The 10,652-nt window shown below is 38.2% G+C and overlaps 1 pseudogene; it reads right to left on the bottom strand.

The window, feature by feature from the left end:
* Positions 1–9,638: 9,638 nt before the first annotated feature.
* On the bottom strand, positions 9,639–10,226 carry LOC140629145 (thioredoxin domain-containing protein 12 pseudogene; annotated as a pseudogene).
* Positions 10,227–10,652: the final 426 nt, after the last annotated feature.

Below are 10,652 nucleotides of genomic sequence, written 5' to 3' on the forward strand. Positions count from 1 at the left end.
AGAAGTAGATTTCTTTCTTTTTTTATAAATTTATTTTTTATTGGTATTCAAATTGCCTACATATAGAACAACACCCAGTGCTCATCCTATCAAGTGCCCCCCTCAGTGCCTGTCACCCAGTCACCCCCACCCCCTGCCCTACTCCCCTTCCACCACCCCTAGTTCGTTTCCCAGAGTTAGGAGTCCCTCATGTTCTGTCTCCCTTTCTGATATTTCCCACTCATTTTTTCTCCTTTTCCCTTTCACTATTTTTTATATTCCCCAAATGAATGAGACCATATAATGTTTGTCCTTAACCGATTGACTTATTTCACTCAGCATAATACCCTCCAGTTCCATCCATGTAGAAGCAAATGGTGGGTATTTGTCGTTTCTAATGGCTGAGTAATGTTCCATTGTATACATATTGGGTATTTGTCGTTTCTAATGGCTGAGTAATGTTCCATTGTATACATAAACCACATCTTCTTTATCCATTCATTTTTTGATTGACACTGAGGCTCCTTCCACAGTTTGGCTATTGTGGACATTGCTGCTAGAAACATCAGTGTGCAGGTGTCCTGGCGTTTCATTGCATCTGTATCTTTGGAGTAAATCCCCAGCAGTGCAATTGCTGAGTCGTAGGGCAGATCTATTTTTAACTCTTTGAGGAACCTCCACACAGTTTACCAGAGTGGCTGCACCAGTTCCCACCAACAGTGCAGGAGGGTTCCCCTTTCTCCGCACCCTCTCCAACATTTGTTGTTTCCTGGCTTGTTAATTTTCCCCAGTCTCACAGGTGTGGGGTGGTATCTCATTGTGGTTTTGATTTGTTGTGGTTTTGATTTTTTCCCTGATGACAAGTGATGCGGAGCATTTTCTCATGTGCTTCTTGGCCATGTCTGTGTCTTCCTCTGTGAGATTTCTGTTCATGTCTTTGCCCATTTCATGATTGGATTGTTTGTTTCTTTGGTGTTGAGTTTAAGAAGTTCTTGATAGATCTTGGATACTAGCCCTTCATCTGATACGTCATTTGCAAATATCTTCTCCCATTCTGTAGGTTGTCTTTTAGTTTTGTTGACTGTATCCTTTGCTGTGCAAAAGCTTCTTATCTTGATGAAGTCCCAGTAGTTCATTTTTCCTTTTGTTTCTCTTGCCTTCATGGATGTGTCTTGCAAGAGGTTACTGTGGCCAAGTTCAAAAAGGGTGTTGCCTGTGTTCTCCTCTAGGATTTTGATGGAATATTGTCTTATTTAGACCTTTCATCCATTTTGAGTTTATCTTTGTGTATGGTACAAGAGAGTGGTCTAGTTTCATTCTTCTGCATGTGGATGTCCAATTTTCCAGGCCACCATTGATTGAAGAGACTGTCTTTTTTCCCAGTGAATAGTCTTTCCTGCTTTGTCGAGTATTAGTTGACCATAAAGTTCAGGGTCCACTTTTGGATTCTCTATTCTGTTCCATTGATCTATGTGTCTGTTTTTGTGCCAGTCCCACACTGTCTTGAGGACCACAGCTTTGTAGTACAACCTGAAATCTGGCATTGTGATACCCCCAGATATGGTTTTCTTTTTTAATATTCCCCTGGCTATTCGGGGTCTTCTCCAATTCCACACAAATCTTAAGACGATTTGTTCCAACTCTCTGAAGAAAGTCTATGGTATTTTGATAGGGATTGCTTTAAATGTGTACATTGGCATGGGTAGCATTGACATTTTCACAATATTAATTCTGCCAATCCATGAGCATGGAATATTTTTCCATCTCTTTGTGTCTTCCTCAATTTCTTTCAGAAGCATTCTGTAGTTTTTAGGGTATGGATCCTTTACCTCTTTGGTTAGGATTATTCCTAGGTATCTTATGCTTTTGGGTGCAATTGTAAATGGGATTGACTCCTTAATTTCTCTTTCTTCAGTCTCATTGTTAGTGTATAGAAATGTCATTGACTTCTTGGCAGGCAATGATCTCTTAAATCCTAGCAAAAGCATGAGCTGCAAATGAAAATAACATAATGTGGATTTAATAAAAATTGAAATGATTTGATAACTATCTAGCTGAATTCAGAGACCAGATGAAATTAGAGTCCTCTACTTCTCTGCTATCTTAACTGCTCCCCTTTATATAAGAGTTTTAAGTAATTTGATTTAATTTGTAGAAAAATATCCAAAAGATGCATTTATAGCCACATCTGAAGGGGAAAAAATATAACTACACATAGAAAGAACATTGTAATCTTTAGAGAGTAGCTCTAAAAGAAGCTTCTTTTAGCTGTGACATCCAAGATGAAGTTCATGAGCACAAACCTCCCACAAAGAGACTTGGATTTGTGGACAAATCCCTGGGCACTGTTTGCAGCCTGACTTGTTAAAATAAGAAAAATAAGCCTGCTAAGTTCTATTTTATAGAAAGAAGAAATGCTATGCATATTTGAGTACTTCATATTAACTATTTGGATGTACCTCCCGTCTGCTGATAGCGAAATGTGTTGATGGGTATTTGCTCTTCTACTGTGGAATGGCTGCAAATTTTCAAGGGACCCCATCTTGTATACAGAAAAATCCATTTTACATTGTCTCACCAGTAAGACAAAGGCAGTACAAATATTTCATGTTCTCCCTACTTGCTCTGGGCCAGAAGGCAAATATCCTTTAATTTCTCTTCTTTGTTCTCTCTCTCCTTTCTTTCAAGAATTTAGCTGAGTCTACGCTATTCATACGCCTGAGGTAGCAAATTGTATTTTCCTCTTTCTTCTCTGCTACCCAAAAAAGAGTCATCTTGAATTTCCATTCTTTAGATAAATTTTTACTTCCTACAATGCATCACTTCTGTTAACTAATGTATTAGAACCTTTTGTAAAATAATAGCCTCCTCTCTTTGACACAAGAGGACTGAGGGCCAGATAGAGAACTATCCTGGCAGGCCAGCTGAATTAGCTGATATCTCGCCGAAGATCATATTGTACCTAGCCATAATTTCTGTAGAGGCAAAGCAAGCTGAAAACAAAGAGCTTAAACTTTAAGAAAGGGTGGATCTGATTTTGGGTTTGGCTCTGTCACTTAATAGCTATGTAAACTTGGGCAAGTCACTTAATGTCTCCAAGTTTCTCATCATTAAAAGATGATAATCTATTTAACCAAATGATGAATCTATTGAGTGCCTAACCTGGTAGAGCATGAATGCTCAAAACTGGAATATCACCCCCAAAAATGACAAGAGGGCTGGGATATTAGCTATTATTTCTCTTTAGTGATTGGATGTCCATAACCTGTCAGGACAGCTCTTTCCCTAGCTGGCCCTAAAGATTCTTTTTACTACACCAAATCTTCCCTGCTTTATCAGAGGTATGGTCGTCTATTCTGACCTTTCAGTCCAGACTGAATTCCAGACTGTATGTTCCTGGCTGCTGACTGCAGATCCAATTGTATATGCACCCTGACTTCTACATTTGAACTCTTCAGCGCATTCACTTATAAGAAAAATAGTTTAAATCACAATCTTAGAAATGAAAGAACTGGAGACTTCTTTTATGACCTAACATGATTGTGGTTATATTGTATTAGATTTATGTTCATCAGAAATTCTACACTCCAGTAGACACAAAATTGCCATCTCATGTATGTCCACATTCTATTCCTGGGTCATGTGAATATGTTACTTTACATGGCTAAAAGGACTTCGCCTGTGTGATTAAGTTAAGAATCTTGAGAAGGAGAAATTATTCTGGAATATCCAGGTGGACCCTCTGTCATCACAAGGGTCTTTATAATGGGGAAACAGGATGATTGGAATCTGAAGATGAGCTGTGTGATGAAAGCAGAAGTTGGAGTGATGCAGGGAGGAACTAAAGAATGTAAGCAACTTCTATAAGATGAAGACTAGAAATAAATTCTCCTAAACATCTTCAGAAAGAACACAGATTGGCCAATACCTTGATTTCAATGCAAAAGATTGATTTTATTTGCCTATTTCCAGAGCTATAAAATAATAAATTTACGTTGTAAATTTCTAGTAATTTCTATTAATTCATTTCAACAGGCATAGGGAACTAAGATACTAAGGTTTTGTAAATTGTGTATTTACAATTGTTTTTTTAAAATGTTTTATTTGACTACAGTTGAAACACAGTTGTTACAGTAGTTTCAGGTATATAACTTAGTGATTGGACATCACTGTAGTTTATGCTATGCTCACCACAAGTATAGCTACCATCTGTCATCCTGTTACAATATAACTGACTATATTCCCCATGCTGTGCCTTTCATAATTTTGACTTATTCATGCCATAACAGTAAGTCTTTATCTGTCATTTCCCTTCACCCATTTTTGCCCATCACCCTAACTTTCTCCCCACTGGCTACCATCAATTCATTTTCTGTATTTATAGCTTTCATTCTGCCTTTTTTTGTTTCTTCATTTGTTTGTTTTTTTTAGATTCCACATATAGGTGTAATTATGTTATATTTGTCTTTCTTAATCTAATTTATTTCCCTTAGCATAAAACCTTCTAGATACATTTGTGTTGTCACAAATGGCAAGATCTCATCCTATTTTATGGCTGTGTAGTATTTCGTTGTGTGTGTGTGTATGTGTATGTCTGTCCATTTTATACACACACATACACACACACACGTATATATAAATATAACACAGTGATTCTCAACCATGCATGATTTCGCTTCTCAGGATACATTTTCCAATAATTGAAGATTTTTTGGCTGCAAAGGGTGGATAGCATGAATGGGAAACAGTAAGTACTGGCATTTAATGTGTGTTGAGGCCAGAGGGATTCCAAGAAACATCCTTCAGTGCATAAGACAGAGCTAACCCCGAAGAAATTGAGAAACACTGTTCTGCTGTGAGTAAGAAAAGGGACTGTGGCACAGAATATCTTTCAGTGTATTTAAAATCCTTCGGTGAGCTGTCACATGCAGTGTGGCCAGGCACTGGGTCCCTGCCTCATTCTAGAATGTGAATGATTCTTTTCAATGAATGGGGGCTGTTCATGAACAGTAGATGGCATTCAAATTCCAAGGTGTCATGCAAATGACACACAAGCTAAGAAATAGATGAAACCCTATGAGGTGTGTGTATTCAATACATGAAGATACAGTTTGTGTCTCTCTTTTGAATGCATGATAAGAACTTCCCAACATAGGCTCTTGAGGCTTCCCTCTTCTTCAACCCCCTATTCACTTATGATTCAGCTCATGGACAAAGTGTTTATGTGTTTATGTTTATGACAATTTGTACCAGAGATATGAAAGTTAATTTGTAAGGCTATGTAGTAAATATTTTAGGCTATGCAAGCCAGGAGGCAAAATTGGATATTATGTGACTTCTCAAATAACAGGAAGAAGAAGTCTTGCTGCACCCTGTGTCATTTGTCAATGGGTGACTGGGCTTGGGTGGTGAGCAAGTAGTGCCCAGCTGTCATCTGTTGGAGACCATTTCCCCCCTGGGGTGGGTTGGTGCCAGGTGGAACAGGGATGAGGTTGCAGGGAGAGGTAAGAAGGTTGGGGTAGAGAGGTGGGGTGAGGTTGGCAGGGAGAGCCATGCCACTTTGGTCAGTTCCACTCCCTGCTTTAGCAACTCCCAGATCTTGGCATACTCCCCTCTCCTCTCAGAGAGTAAAACCATCTCAAGCTGGGAAGCTGGAGGGTCCCCAGAGATGCCAGTAGCAAAGGCCCCAGTGTGTAGTTGGTGACCAGAACTGGCCCTGAGAAGCAGCCACTGACCCCAGAGGCAAGTCTAGGCATAGAGGGGGATATGGGAATGGAAGGCAAGACTCTAGTTTATTTCTTGGCTCGCAGTCCCAGCCTTTTCCAGCAGTGTCTGCAGGCCATACAAACACAGACAGAGGGGCATGGATTTGTCCTGTGGGCAGTTTGCCACTCCCTGTCATTTGACCTTATTTTGTTTTGTTAAATTATACATCTGATTTGTTGACATATATCTGAAAGTTTCATGTGGAGTTGTAAGAACAATCTGATACCTGTGCTAAGTGACCATGTATGATGAATGGATAGAAAAAATGTGTATATGTGGCTATATATTTATATATAATTTTAAAAGGATGAGATCTTGCCATTTTCAACAATATGCATAGACCTAGAAGATATTATGCTAGGTGAAATAAATCAGAGAAAGATAAATACCTTGTGATTTCACTCATAGGTGAAATCTAAAAAATAAAAGTAGTGAATAAACAAATGAAAAGCATGACACATGAATACAGAGGACACACCACACCAAGCCTTTAAGAAATTTTAAGTCAATTAATTAACATACAGTGTATATTATTAGTTTCAGAGGTAGAGTTCAGCAATTCATCAGTTGTATATAACACCCAGTGCTCATGAGAACAACCCTGTCTCCCCAACCTGCCTTCCCTTCAGCAATCCTGTTTTTTCCCTAGAATTAAGAGTCACTCAAGGTTTGTGTCCCTCTCGGATTTCATATTATTTTCTTTTTCCTTCCCTCCCCACTCCTTTTTAAATGGAGCAATGGTTCAGGAAAATTGAATTACCATTCAATGGTCCAGTGAAAATTAGGGTATGACATTTCTAACAATTCCTAGAACTGGCTTATTTTTAAAATTGATGTTAAAATTTGAACAATTCAGTGGCACTTGGTGTATTTATAATATTGTGCAACCATTACCTTCATCTAATTCTAAGACATTTTTATCACTGTGGAGGAAACTCAGTGCTCATTAAACAGTCTGTCACCTTTCTTCTATAGCCTCTATAACCGCTCATCTGTTGGCTCTATGGATTTGTCTCCTCTTGATATTTCATACAAATGAAATCATGCAATATGGGGCTTTTAAAAATCTGACTTATTTCACCTAGAATAATGTTTTTATGGTTCAGTCACACCACAGTATGTGTAGTACACATATCTTTTCTATGACTAAATAATACTCCGTTGTGTGGATGTATCACATTTTGCTAATCTACTCATCTGTTAATAAGCATTTCAATTATTTTCACCTTTTTTGCTAATGTGAATATGGTCTGAATATTCCTGTGTAAACATTGGCTTGAACATATGTCTTTGATTATGTGGAGAGTACCTAGGAATGTAATTATTGGGTCATCTACTTCTATGTTCAAATTTTGTGTGACTGCCAAACTATTTTCACAGTTGCTGTACCATTTTCTGCTCCCATCAGCAATGTTTCAATTTATCCACATCTTCACAAACACTTAACATTATCTTTTTAAAAATTATAGCCATCCTAGGAGATGACTAACTTTACATATGATGCAAAATCAAGCTCAAAATTCATTATCTAAAAAGGTTAATAGTCTGTTTTCCCAACATCATTTATGAAGAGACTCCCTTCATTAAATAGTCATTGCACCTTGTCAAAAATCAACTGACCTGGGATCCCTGGGTGGCTCAGTGGTTTAGCACCTGCCTTTGGCCCAGAGCATGATCCTGGGATCCTGGGATGGAGTCCCACATTGGGCTTCCTCCAGGAAGCCTGTGTGTGTGTCTCTCTCTCCCTCTCTCTCATGAATAAATAAAATCTTTAAAAAAAAATCAGTTTTTTAAAATATTAAGTAAATAGTGGGAGAACAGGGATCTTATATCTCTTTGACATGGTTTGTTTAAAGTTATTTTTAAGAAACTTCAGACAGCAGAAACTGTATAAATAGAGTAGAAGTTACCATTTTCAAAGGAATCTTTACATTTATAAAAGAAATTTCCATTTATACTCTCTGTACCATGAAAAGAAGGATGTCTAAATTATAAGAAACTCTAACCACAGAGAAGACATGGACTTAAGTCAACATAATAAAAGCTACTATTGTTTATTGTGCATTTCCTGGTGAACTCATATTCCTCTACTCTCACCCCAAAATCTTTTTTTTAACTGGAGATAGTATTTAAGTAATAATTCTATTTTATTCCTCTAGCTCTTGGCCCAGGTGTCTGCAAGTCTATAGTCCCATGACACATTTCATGATAAATGCCCACTCTTTTCTGTTTCTTGTGTTTTCCCAGCTGAAGATCTAAACTGTGTGTCACTTTTCCTCATCTGAACTTTGATCAGCTCTGTCAGAGCTCTGTACCAAGGAAAACAACTATTATTCCCTCTGGCACCCCCCAGACATGTTAGGATGTTGCAAGTAAGGTCAGGTCTGATCCCTCCAATTTGAACCGGGCTAGCTGTTGTTTCCTTCAGGATATGCCATGCTGGCTGTGGGAAAGGAATAGATAGGATAGAGCAAGGGTAAATAAAAACCCCAAAACACTTCTTACTGTTTTTTTAAATTTCTTTTTCACTTCATATTGTTTTAATGTGGATTTTTGTTAGACATTCATTTGGTTACAGCAGGCTATTGGCTATTTTCCAGAATACTAGAAAATATGTTAAACACACACACACACACACACAAACAAGTCTGTGTGAGATATACAATATTTAATTTATATGAGTGTATATAGGAAATATGGCTTGGAGCTTTCTAGTTTGTCATCTCTCTGATGTCATTTAGTATTAAATTTCAATTAAATAATTCAACATGTTAAAAACATCCCAAAGTCTACTTCACTGAAGTTTATTTTTTCACATCCAAATGTGTCCTGGGATTTAGTCGCTATTTCATTATCTTAGATGTTATTGAAGGACACAATTTATAGATAATTTATCTATATACTGAACTCCATAGATTTCAGTGTGTTCCTTCAAAGCATAATGCTGTTTCTAAAGAATAATGTTCAATTCTACTCCATGTATTTGCATATTTTTATTTCCATATATATGTGTGTATACAATATATAACACATGTTTTATGTATGTGAAAACATAGTTTTTATGAAAAATAAAAGTATCACATTTAAGATACATTCTCTTACATTAAAAAAGAATTCTTGAGTGATTCTTTACCATAATAAGTACTGTGAGGGAGTTATTACACAAAACACATAGAAGGAAATACAAACTTATTTTTTTCCTTTCAAAGTTTTATTAAAGTTTAATGGAACTAATATTTTTTATTTTTTTGTTAACTTCAGTACAAAAATACAGTTGATGACTTGACAAAATGGCTCCACGTAGGGCTTGAAGGTTTCTGCTTCTGTAACAGTAACGTGGCAAAGTATGCTTCCAGCTGGGGCTGAGTTCCAGCACACAGCCATTCCTGCACACACATGCATGCAAACAGGGAAGCCCAAGCAGTAGAAGAGGATGGAAGTTGCCAGAATTTAGGAGGAAGCCCAAGATTATTCCCAGGAGAAAAGGATAAGAAACAGGCTGGTCTCTGGTGGGAGTAGAATCACTGATTTATATTTGAGTTTGTTGTTTTAAAGAGAAACTACTTCTGCAATTTTAATACTGTAAAAAAGATGCTACTGGTCTCCTTTCACCACCAAGGTGAATAAAGCGGGAGGAAATGGAAAAAGATTCAAATATTGACATGTGAGGAGTAGATCTCCAAATGGCTCAAGTTTTGTGTCAAAAGCTGTCATTCTTTATATTCCATGACAAACAGACATCTAGGAGGGGGCAGGAAAATGAAGTGTGCCGTGCTGTGCTGGATCCACAGATGTGGAGACCAGCTCCTGTCAGCAGAAGTTTTTCACAGTGAGAGCGCTCCTTCCCATGTAGACAGGAGCAATGCTTCCTGGTCAGTTGAACTGTTCTGAGCAATTCCTCAACATTCCCTTCCCTGCTGCGTTCCTTCCAGAACAGTAACTTTGATGAAAGAAGGGCCATATTCATGTTGCAACTCACCTTCAAGATGTTTCTCTCTGAAGGCATCCCCCATCAGCCTCTCCTGAGCTTCCTTCATCCCCTGAACAACTTGCTCAGCACTGACATAGAAATATTTGTAGCTGGGGTTTCCATTCTCATTGATGATTTCAGGATGCACCATGCCACTGGGATCCAAAAAAAGGATTCGTGGAACATAACCCACATCAGGGCTGAAATCCTCATCCTTGGGCTCTTCATCCTGAAGATTCACCATAACAAAATTATGGGAAAGTTCTGAAATTTCCATAGATTCTGCAAATTTGGGCTTTAAGGCTTTGCAAGCTCCACACCAGGACTTATGGATAATCACCATCAGAGGTAAGCCACTGGCAGCTGCATTTTTCCCATCTTCTAGTGTCCTCCAGTGAATGTGATCTACAAAACCCTTTCCAAGCCCAATATGTCCATCAGAAGAGGTGACGAGAAGCAGAAAACTGAAGCCCAGCAAACAGGTGGCCCCGAGATGAAGCCGCAGCTCCATGGCGATAGGTGCGCGGGGCTGCAGCGCCGAGCGGACAGCGGACGGAGGAGGGCCCGCGTCCCAGCAGCGAAATACAAACTTATTGCCATTAATAATTAAGAGCTTCTTGAATAGCAGTTTGCACTTACAGTAGTGTCAGTATTTGCCTTTAGTATTGCAAACTAGTCCTCCACATTTTACTAAGCATAGTGACTTTTGGCATTTAAAACTCTAATGCATTTTAGGGTAAGTAAGTATCACTGGAAATCATGATGATATTTTTATCATTACACACACGATGAAGGAAATCACTTTTACTATTCATGGAAGTTAAAGTTCAAAAAAGGGCAGGCCCAGACTAGAGACTTTTGTAGGAAGCTTTGCTTTGATGAATGTCTAATAATTTAAGGAGGCGAACTTGAATTTGGAGCGTCAAAATCCACTAAG

The sequence above is a fragment of the Canis lupus genome, chromosome Y, assembly GCF_048164855.1.
Source record: "Canis lupus baileyi chromosome Y, mCanLup2.hap1, whole genome shotgun sequence".
NCBI lineage: Eukaryota > Metazoa > Chordata > Mammalia > Carnivora > Canidae > Canis > Canis lupus.